The sequence below is a fragment of the Phymastichus coffea genome, unplaced genomic scaffold (assembly GCF_024137745.1).
Source record: "Phymastichus coffea isolate CEN01 unplaced genomic scaffold, Cenicafe_Pcof_1.1 PCOF00006, whole genome shotgun sequence".
Lineage (NCBI taxonomy): Eukaryota > Metazoa > Arthropoda > Insecta > Hymenoptera > Eulophidae > Phymastichus > Phymastichus coffea.
The window spans coordinates 322834-334905 of NW_026706817.1; the positions used below are offsets into that span (position 1 = coordinate 322834).

Consider the following 12072-nt stretch of genomic DNA (forward strand, 5'->3'; position numbering starts at 1 on the left):
AATCGGATATTTCATTCCTCCCCCAAAAAATTCTCGAAAAAATCGATTTTTTGACGTCTCTAAAGCAGGCTCCCCCCTTAAGGTAGCTACAGGCCAAAAATCGGTGAGATTGAAAAAGCAAATTTATTTGAATGTAAAATGGGGTAGTCAATACATTGATATTATCTTCATAATTATTCCTAGATTAATAAAAGATTGTATTATCGGTTATGATACTATGAAAAATATAAAGCTCAAACTTGACACATTTAAAGTGCAAATTTATTTTGAAATTAATAATACTTTGGAAAACATGAAATATAACGATGCATTTATAGATGAAAGTACATATCAAAGCTTAACTATTCAGTATGATACTGTCTCGGATTTTGGGGATGACATACCATCACTCATTGATCTAACTCGTAATGAAATAGATGCAGGCATCACAAATGATGATTCTGAAAATCTAACTCGAGGGGAAATTGATGAGAAAGTTGATGAAAGCTCTAACCTTACCGATGCTCAAAAAAATAAGATAGCTTCGCTTAATGTATTGTTTTGACTAAACAGATAAATACGTTAGACTAGTTGCAGTCACTCAGTGATTTAATAAATAGCTCATATATAGGACCGTTACAAATGTATGGTAGATTGTCATTAAAATTTTGATATCTACAAACTCTGTTACATAGATAATATCCTACTCAGTGACTTATTGTTATGAACGTTCAGATCGTTTGGAATATTGAAATAGTAAGAACCAAAGATCATATATACTATTTTATTTACATTACAGGATAAATTATTAAGTTCCATCCATGATTCAACTTCTATCAGACATATACTCATTTTTATTTCAGCGCTTAACTAATTTTCCTCATCTCTAATAATTACAGTATCGTCAACATCAAACGATACTGGATTATTTGGAAAAATTTTGAGTAATTCATTGATGTATACTATAAATAGAAGAGGACCTAGAATAATTCTTTGAGGAATTCCTAGATTAAACCATTAACGACCAAGACGGTCGATTTTAGACTAACTTTTCGTAGCTGAATTTCAGGTACTCAACGAAGTAATAACTGGGTCCGACATATCAATCTTTATGTATTTTTGTCTGCTGAATCAGAATCTCGGCTCGAAATTCGAAAATTTCTATTACAAAAAAAGATATGGCGATTTTTTTGCAAAAAAATCTGAAAAAAAAATCGCATTTTCAAACTTTATGATTTTTTTTCAGGCAGAAATCGCATGAATTCATGGTGAAATCGTCAACTATCGGTGCACAAATTTGTTGAAGTTTAACAATAAATTTTTACATATATGTATTTTTCGCCAAAATGGCGGCCAAAATGCAAAAAATTGCATAAAATCGCATTTTTTGTTCATTATTTTTTTTCTCGAAAACTAAAGGATTAAACAAAAATTGTCTAAGAATAAAAATGTCTTAGAATTGATCAAGGAATACTCTCAAATTTTTTCAGTTTTTTTTGAGACAATTTTTTATTTTTTGAAAAATTTCTGCAAAAAATCTGAAAAAATTTGAGAGTATTCTTTGATCAATTCTAAGACATTTTTATTCTTAGGCAATTTTCATGTAAGCCTTTAGTTTTTGAGAAAAACATTGTTGAACTTGATTACATGCATTTTCCAATGGTGGACACTTGTTGCTGGCATTAGATAATAACGTTTCAAATTGGTCTGCTTTTATGTGTTTGTTACGTCTTACGACGCATCCTTTTTGTAACAACTGCACACTCGTGAAATTCAAAGCTTCTAAAACTATTCGCACGTCAGCAGAAAGCGGACGAAACGCGAGGTAAATGACACTCCGAAATAAAGTTGTTACACCTTGCGACACATCCTCTTTTGTAACAAATGCATATTCAGGAAATTCAAAACTGCTAAAATATTCACACGTCAGCAGAAAGCTGACAAAACGCAAAACAAATAGCACTCCGAAATAAAGCCACCGAGCACAAGAATGTATATTCAGCAAAAAACAAAATGTCACAATTCAATACTGACCTGAAAATTAACATATAAAAAGCAATGAACATCATTACGAGTCAGTTGATCAGTAGTCAGTCAGTCAATAAGTACCTGTAAGACTCAACTCCGTACACACTGGTCCGACAATTGGTGATCATTTTACTTAATAAACTCACGACTGTTACAAAGTAATATCGTGCAAGTATTATTCAACAACCTATCCTATTCAATTCAACAAGCAGTTAGAGCCTGCTACACTCATACAATCCAACAAGCAGTTAGAGCCTGCTACATTTTATCAACAATTAAAAGCTACAATTATCAAGGTAGTACAATCATCAGACATACATTTCTACATATATTTATTATAAGTGAGACATATCCGACCACTAGTCAACATATTGGAACGTCTCATTCATTAGCTATTCGTAGTTGATGCACGAGACGTAACATGTTAGTAAAATTAGTCAACCATCTTGAAATGTTTTTTCGTCAAGGTACATTCGAAATTTCAATATTTGTTATGTATTCATTGTAGTCCTCAGATACGATTTGTCGTATTGGGCAAAAAAAGTTATTATCCATAGCACAAGTAAAATACTTCAATTGAATAGTTCGTCACAATAACATTCATAATAATGTCAAAAAAGCGTACGAGACGATCTGTATCTTCTGATTCTGAGGTTGAAACCTCAGAGGATGATGAAACAGTTTTGATACCAAATGCAGATGATTCCGGTTCATCAGGTGACTCTGATTCTGATTCTGAAAATTATTCTCACGCAAAATTACCGAGAATTATTTACCAGAAAGTTTCAAAAAATTATCAAGAAGATCAAGCGAAGCTAGAAAATGAACATGTATTTGATTGGGTAGATGGTGAAAGGACATATTCCGATAAATGTACCGATAAAATTTTATTGACAGAAAGTGCAAAAAATAATATACGAAAGAGTGAGCCAAGGGAACTCTTTGATATTTTTTTTTCAATTGAAATGAAGGAGTATATTATCGATGCATACAAAGAAAATGGTTTAAATTTATCGTTGGCTGAGTTGAATACATTAATTGGAATTATTATAATCACTTCTTTCAATAAAAGAAAAAGTCAGCGAGATTATTGGTCGACAGACCCTTTCTTGTCTTGTCAAATAATTTCTTCCGCAATGTCACGATCTAAGTTTGAAAATATAAAATCAAAATTGAAGTTCTCGAAGGCTAAAGATAACAATCCAAACGATAAGACGTGGCGTGTTCGTGAGTTGATGAAAATTTTTCAAAGAAATATTCTGAAGTTTGGTTTCTGGAGAACTGCTCTGTCAATAGATGAAATGATGGCCAAATCATATGCTAAAACGTCATTGAAGCAATTCATACGCGGAAAACCTACGCGATTTGGACTTAAATTTTGGGGTCTTTGCACTGCTGATGGATATTTATTAAATTTCGATTTATACTGCGGAAAAAATTCTGTAGTAGGAGAAAAATTAGCGAAATGTGCATTGGGTTCTCGTGTAATTATGAATTTATTGAAACCTTTTTTCGAAATGACAGCTCCTGGAAAAATTCCCCTGTACCACGTATATTTTGATAACTTTTTTACAAATTTAGATATTGTTATACATTTGAAAAAATTACAATTGAGATGCACTGGAACTGTTAGAGAAAATCGTAACAATGAAAAAAATGTCGTCAATAAAAAATCTCCACGTGGTACATATGCAGTAAAACATGAAAAAAACAGTGGGATCAACTATATTACTGTAATGGATTCAAAATTAGTGTCAATGTTATCAACATCAGCAGGGGTCACTCCATTAGAACCACTAAGGAGATATAGTTCGAACGAAAAGGCAAAAATTGAGATACCAATCCCACAAGCGTTTCACCTTTACAATCAGTACATGAGTGGGGTCGATGTTCATGATGGACACTGTAATAATTTATTGCCTAGTATTCGGTCAAAGAAATGGACTTGGGTAGTCTTCATCAGGCTCATCCAGGCTGCCATTACAAATTCTGTTGTTATATTCAATGCTGCTAAGAATAATGAAAATAAAGTTGGAACAAAAGACTTCGCTATATCGATAGCTAAAAGTTATATTCATCATGGTAAAATAAAGCAAAGTAAACATCAAACGATCAGACAAAGCAAGCAAAAAAGTTGTTCTAATTGTCCTGTAAGAACATACCTTTTATGTAGTGATTGCCAATTATATTTTTGAAGTTCGTGTATGAAAAAAAGGCACTAAAATATAGGTGCTTGTGAGAGGCAAGGGGACTCACGATAAAAAAGCACCCCGACTAGTGAGAGGCAAGGGGACTCACGGTAAAAAAGCACCCCGACTGGTGAGAGGCAAGGGGACTCACGGTAAAAAAGCACCCCGAAGGAGACATTTTTTTACCACGTCCACGCCGTTGTCTCTGGGTTATGCAAAGAGTAAAAAATCACTGTAGAGTCAAGATAGATATTTTTTACATATCTGAATTTATCGACAAAATGGCGGTCAAAATGCAAAAATTGCAAAAAATCGCATTTTTTGTTCATTATTTTTTTTCTCGAAAACTAAAGGATTAAACAAAAATTGTCTAAGAATAAAAATGTCTTAGAATTGATCAAAAAATACTCTCAAATTTTTTCAGATTTTTTGCAGACATTTTTCAAAAATTAGGTTTTAGCATTTTTCAAAAAATAAAAAATTGTCTCAAAAAAATCTGAAAAAATTTGAGAGTATTCCTTGATCAATTCTAAGACATTTTTATTCTTAGACAATTTTTGTTTAATCCTTTAGTTTTCGAGAAAAAAAATAATGAACAAAAAATGCGATTTTATGCAATTTTTTGCATTTTGGCCGCCATTTTGGCGAAAAATACATATATGTAAAAATTTATTGTTAAACTTCAACAAATTTGTGCACCGATAGTTGACGATTTCACCATGAATTCATGCGATTTCTGCCTGAAAAAAAATCATAAAGTTTGAAAATGCGATTTTTTTTCAGATTTTTTTGCAAAAAAATCGCCATATCTTTTTTTGTAATAGAAATTTTCGAATTTCAAGCCCAGATTCTGATTCAGCAGACAAAAATACATAAAGATTGATATGTCAGACCCAGTTATTACTTCGTTGAGTACCTGAAATTCAGCTACGAAAAGTTAAAATCGACCGTCTTGGTCGTTAATGGGTTAATTCTAGTTGTATCATTTTGATGTTTAAGAAAATTAACTATATTTTCTTCTTGGAATTAGATAGCTTCTGGATAGGTAATTTATAAGTTATCCTATTCTATATCTGTTTAGCTTTTTGAACAGTATTTCGTAATTGGCCCTATGAAATGCTTTTGCTAAATCTATAAATACAGTAGTTCACGGTGATTTGGAAGGCAAGTTAAATAACATCGATTGGTAATTAAAATCTAAGTGGTTAGATGTCTTCTACATTATTTAGTTTAACAAGAAATCATTGATTTAAACGTTCAACGCCAAGGTCATGTGAAATTTAGATTCAATATTATTCGCGAAACATTTACAAAATGTTTCATGCTAAATTTATTAAATTCTACTGGGAGCACGTCGTGAATCAATCGAAACTCAACATAATACCTTATCCAAACGTCGGATTTCGCGCTATGTGCGAATCCGGGGTCAAAAAGAGGGGTTTCCATTACAAAAAACACTTCGACCTTGAAATAACCTTCAAAATGAGGTTAAAGGTCAAAGGTTTTTGGTGCATTGGGTGGCCCACTCTGTTCTGAACAAATTTTGTAGAGGTCATTTTTCGATATCTTAAAAATTAAAAAAAAGCTTTTAGGCAGTTTTTCAAGCATTTGAATTTAAATCGACCTTCTCAAGGCCATGAAAAAAAATTTTAAAATATCTTTGTGGACGTAACATTTCCCGCTCTTTTCGAATCCGATGTCAAAAATAGGGGTTCTCATTTAAAAAAAACAATTCGACTTTCAAATAACCTTGAAAACGATGTTCAAGGTCAAAACTAATTATACAGATAGATGGCCCCCTTTGTCGTAAACAACTTTCATCTGAAACATTTTTCACAAAAACACGAATTTTCGATTTTAAAATGGCTGTACGGATGGTCTGGAACACCCGGTATATATATAGTTCACAGCGACGCCATACACTCGAAATGATGTCGCGCCGCTACATACACTGCGGATAATGTTGAGAGACACAGGTACCTACTGCGAGGGTTTGATGATTCTCTCTACTTCACTTGCGTCGACCGAGAACAATGCTATTGCCTGATGAGCCTGATGCTCCGCGTAGAATCTGTCGGCCTTGACAAGTTCGCTTCCTTAGTGAACGCCTACGGTCTCCAGTCAGAATTTTCTCCAAGACCGATTGTTTCTCCTGTACCTGGATGTGCTCTGTAAGCCTTTATTTCGCCAACGTGTCCTAATGTAGTCATTCATCACTAGAAGTAACTGTAGGTTTTTGCCTCTTACACTTCGTACGTTTAGGTGGAAGTTCCGTGAAAGACTATACTATTCCGATGTGTGTTATCTATTTCAATTATAAGTATTTCGATGAAAATCAGACATTCGAAAATTAATTGTGAAAAATGAAAGGAATGAAATATGATCACGTATTCATTGAGTAAAAATAAATTTCTGACATGGTAACTGTTGGATCATTTCACTACCACAGAATAGGTAACAGTCCCAATGGCCAAGTGACGCATCAAGCTGATATGAAGGAAAGAGCCATACTTGAGAGAATTTACGGTGCGTCACGTAAGAAGTAAGCGATTTTGTAGTAATAATCAGTATTTAGCCGATGTCAAAAGCGCTCTACGCCATTTAAAATTTGGAGACACGCTCCTCATCCAGTTAGACGTAGACTGCCGGAATGTAATTCATGGGCCGAAATACAAGCCGTTCGACTAACACCTTATGAAGAGATAAGGACAGCAACTTCTTGTGAAAGCGTAAAACAGAGGGGAAATAATGAGCCTTTATGACCATTAACCGGGCATGATCTTTCCAACAAAGACTAGAAGTTATGAATGCTCCGAAATAGTACCCCCCCCCCCTTCAGATGAGGGGAATGTCACTCTTCGTGGATTTTGCGACTATGTATTTAAGTGCATTTAACATCTAAAAAAAGTAAGTTTGCCGAAACGGGACCTGCTTAGAACGCTTCCAAACCACGATATATTGAAGAAAAACTTATTCTTATTATTAGATTATTCACTTTTTATTTTTTTTTCTCTGGATCTACATAGACTATCGACATAAGGTTTACGGTATTCTGTTCTTTGAGTAATTTGCTTTAATTCTGATTTTTTATTTCAGTTGCATTTCAGTTTTTCAAGTTCACAAGTTCAGATACAGGGTTGCAGAGACTAATAATTTTTTAATACTGCTTTTTTATAATATTATTTATTAAATTTTTTCAGTTTGTTAACCAAATAACACAGGCCAAATATTTTAAGAACTTGAAACCAGACATAATATTCTTAATAGATTTTCATGCGCTGATTTTGAATCTGGGCTCAGAATTGCTGTATCACCCTTTGGTTTTTCAGATATATCTTAATCTAAAAGCGTCAAAAACACGCTTTTTTGCTATATTTGGCCACCTGTAACATGACGAAGGATTTTTTCTGTGCAATTCTGACCGCAGTTCCTAAAAGAGCAACTTTTAGGCTATAAAAAGCACCATTCAAAAATAATTTTAGTAATTTTTTCAAGGAAGATATGGTCGTTTAAAAAATTTTGGATCTGAACACTCTATTATAGGCTTATAAATAACACGAAACTCAATATTACCATGCTCTTAAAACTCGACGAGCAGTGCCTGACTAGGCGTTAGCTTGATGTGATTCCGCCAAATGTTCTGGTTTAAGGATTATTCAAGAAATGACATGTTAATTCCTACTGGCTTAGGAAATATCGAGTTTGAGTTTATGGAGTTTCAGCAGACTGAACACTGCTATACGTGGACTGTCGTACTTCTGATTATTATGCGTGTGCATTTATAGGCATGAGAAGTGAATATTGAGTTTCATGTTATTATAAGTCTATAGTAGAATGTTCAAATCCAACATTTTTAAATAATCATATCTCCATTAAAAAATTATAAAACTAATTTTAAATAGTGCTTTCTTTGATAAAAATTGTCTTTGATAAAAATTTTTCACTTTCATAACAACTATTAAAGTTTGATAAATGAAAATAATTAATAAGTTAAATTAATACTTGCAAGTAATGCATGAATTTGCATTGCTTGGCAAGACTGGAGGTAAAGGTCCGACTTGCCGCAACAATAAACGTATTTATACACAGGCGAGTGAATCCATTTTACGCTGGGTTATACCTTTAACGCTATTTCCTTGTTTTACAAACATTACCTTGGTTTCAGGTTCTTAACTTTTGTAAAATTTTGTTGGTCTGTGTAATCAATAAACAATTGATCTCTTAATTTTTTTAATAAAACAATCTCTTTGATAATAATGCACTGCACTAGTGAGTTAAATAAATGGTTATTTAATATCGTTAACGCATGAGCTATTCTTCGTTGCTAGGCCAACCGTCACCTTGTAAAAATTTGCTACTTGTGAAAATGTGTTTCTCGCAGCTGAAAACAAGTGGGAAACGAAGCAAGAGGCAATTCGAATAAGCGTTCTTACTCCGAACGAGGATTAGGTAAATGTCAAAAAAGAAACAACAAATATGATGTACACTAAAAAAAAAAGTGTTTATTGCCTCTGTTAGCAACAAATAAGAAATGCATCGACCAAGAGGTTTGATCGCACGGTAGTCCAAAAATAAAAGAAGTGATTTTACTTGTTGATTGCAACAGAAAAAAAAGAGAGAGAAAGAGAGACAAAGTCGACTGTAAGCTAACACAGAGATCGGCACGCGCAAATATATAAACCATCAGCGATAATATTAGACGAAACTTACTTAGTCGCGGACATAGGTCGTTATAAACGACATCGCCACTGCTGATGCGAATGGGAAAAGGCTTCTGAAAGTAGTGACAATCCGAACGACAAATTTTTATTCACGCAATCGATCATGTCGGGGAGTCAAGCCCTCAATGGATGCACTGTTCAGCTGTTCAACAGGTCTTGTGGAAGTATATCTCGCTGCTCCTCCTTCCGGCTGTTCTTACTTACCCTTGCACGTCTACCTCGCGGATAAACAATCATACTTTAGACAAGAGTCGCAAAAGAAAAACCACAGATCTGAATTATAGGTTTGCCTCTCGCCGGTCGAAGCTATACTGATTTTTGTCTAATTGTACACCACTCTTTCCTACTAACATATTCCCGAATTCTTCGACCGGTTTCTTTTTCGTTTGCGATTCATATTTTTTATATCAGTCGTTCTTTAATATAAACGTGTACTATAACACTTAATTTATCGATTCGTTAACGTACATTATGAAAATACGCATTTTTTTCAGTAATTCGCCTGGTACTTGACAAGAATATTTAAGATTTTCTTCAAGTTTGAATAAGCTTCTTTATCTCATACGAGGGTAGTGCGATAAGTACTTAGCCTACAAAAGAAAAACGAAAATTTTCGAAAAGTGGCGTTTTATTTTTCAACATAGTCTCCTGTTAGTTTGATACACTTGGCCCAGCGATGCTCCAACTTCTTTAACGTCTAAAAAATACGTTTCCTCGAGGTCTGAAAAGTAGGCTTTCGTGGCAGCGATTACCTCCTCATTCGACTCAAATTTCTCCCCGGCGAGTGACTTTTTCAAGTTTGGAAACAAAAAGAAGTCGTACGGGGCTAAGTCTGGAGAAGACGGTGGATGGGGCAATAGTTCGTAGCCTAATTTGACCAATTTCGCCATGGCGACGGCGGAGGTGTGAGCCGGTGCGTTGTCATAGTGGAAGAGCACTTTTTTCTTCGCCAAATGGGGCCGTTTTTTTTGCAATTCGACGTCCAATCGGCCCAATAATTCGGCATAGTACAGCCCTGTGACCGTTTTGCACCTCTCCAGGTAGTCGATGTAGATCACGCCTTGTGAATCCCAGAAAACGGTGGCCATCACCTTTCCGGCCGATGGGGCAGTCTTCGCCTTCTTGGGAGCACTTTCGCCGGGTAAAGTCCACTGTTTCGACTTGGTCTCTGGTGTATACCAATGGATCCATGTTTCGTCGACTGTCACGAAACGACGCAGAAACTCCTTTGGATTGCGCTTAATAAGCGTCAGACATTGCTCTGAAGTTGTCTCACGGTTGCGCTTGTTGTCCGGAGTGAGCAAACGTGGCACCCATCGCGCCGACAGCTTTCTCATGCCCAAAATTTCATGTATGACATGACCCACGCGGTCTTTTGAGATGCCTACGATCTTAGCTATCTCGATCTGCCAATACGAGATCGTGAATTTTTGTTACGTTATCCTCCGTGGTAGCCGTTTCCGGAGCACCTGGACGTGGCTCTTCAAAAATCGACGTGCGACCTCGTTGAAACTCGTTAAACCAATTTTTGACGGTCGCCATCGAAGGAGAAGAGTCACCGTACACAGCATCCAAGTGCTTTTTGATTTCGCTGCGCGATTTCCCTTCCAAAAACAAGAATCGCATCACCGACCGATACTGCTCTTTTTCCATTTTTCAAAAATCAACGGACACACTTGCTTTCACACGCTCAAAAAATAAACTACAACTCCGATCCGGCTGAAATCTTCACAGTAACCATCGAGAAGGTTGTAGTACGTGATAGAATATTTCTTTTGCGAGAGTGGCGCCATCGGGCGGTGAGGCTAAGTATTTATCGGACCACCCTCGTAAATACATATAGCTTATATTTTTTGGTGAAATAATTTTATTTTTGCACTAAATGGATTTCGATAGAAATAGATTCGTTCATAATATAGCCTTAGGTGATGAAGCTAAAAAAGACAATTGAGAGCATACAAATATCTCACATTTTGTTAATTTTATCTTAATAAATACTTCAAATTATTTTATTGCATTCATACGAGGGGGGTCAATAAGTCTTTATAAAATCCAAGAGATGGCGCTCGTCACGCTTAAATTATGATGTTTTTGGCAAGCAATACTATTAACTAGAAATCGTATAAAGTTTCAGCACGATTCATTGAGTTGTTTTTTGTGAGCGTTGGTTGAACAAAAAGTTATTGGTTTATTTGAAAAATGGAAAAAACAGAGTTTCGAGCGGTGATAAAACATTTTCATTTGAAAGGCCTTACACCAAAAGAAATAACAGTTGAATTGAACGCCGTTCATGGCAAGTCTGCCCCTGTGTTTAAGACTGAATTTAAACACGGCCGTACAAAAACAAAAGATAAACCTCATTCAGGACGCCCCGTAGAAGTGAGTACGCCCGAAATGGTCAACAAAATCCACGATATGGTGTTGAGTGATAGAAGATTAAAATAGCGAGAATTAGTTGAGGCCACAAGGGTATTAAAGGGTACAATCATTTCAATTTTACATGAAAAATTTGGGAAGAAAAAAATATCATCAAGATGGGTGCCGCGTTTGCTCACTGTTGAAAACAAACGAACCCGCGTGGTCACCTCTGAGACTCTTTTGGCACGCATACGTCGTAATCCGGAAGACTTTTGGCGTCGACTCGTAACTGTAGACGAAACATGGGTACACCACTATACTCCTCAAACCAAAGAAGAGTCCAAACAATGGATTACCGCAGGAGAACCAGCCCCAAAGAAGGCAAAGACAGTAAAGTCAGCTGGCAAGATTATGGCTACGGTTTTCTGGGATGCGTATGGAATCATCTACATCGACTACTTGGAAAAGAGCCAGATGATCACTGGACAATATTGTGCGTCATTATTAGGTTAGGTGAGAGAAAAAATCAGAGAAAAACGTCCTCACTTGAACAAAAAAAAAGCCTCTTTCTTCCAGACAATGCTCGAGTTCACACGTGTGCAAGTATGTGTTAGTAACGCGTTGTCTGTACTTAAACATATAATATATGACCAACGTATGAACTATTTAGATGTATATGGGCAGATCTCCGAAGTTGTTGATTTTTTTTTCCTTGCTTTTAGTGACGAAATCAAAAATTTTTAAACAAAACTACTAAGAGTATATGAAAGAGTACTTCTACAACATTTCGATTCAAT

General features: G+C 35.4%; 1 protein-coding gene across 2 annotated transcripts in view; it reads right to left on the bottom strand.

The window, feature by feature from the left end:
* LOC131668304 (glypican-4) overlaps window positions 1-12072 on the bottom strand; it is a 412396-nt gene that overhangs the window by 135357 nt on the left and 264967 nt on the right. The gene's annotated exons all lie outside the window — the stretch shown is intronic.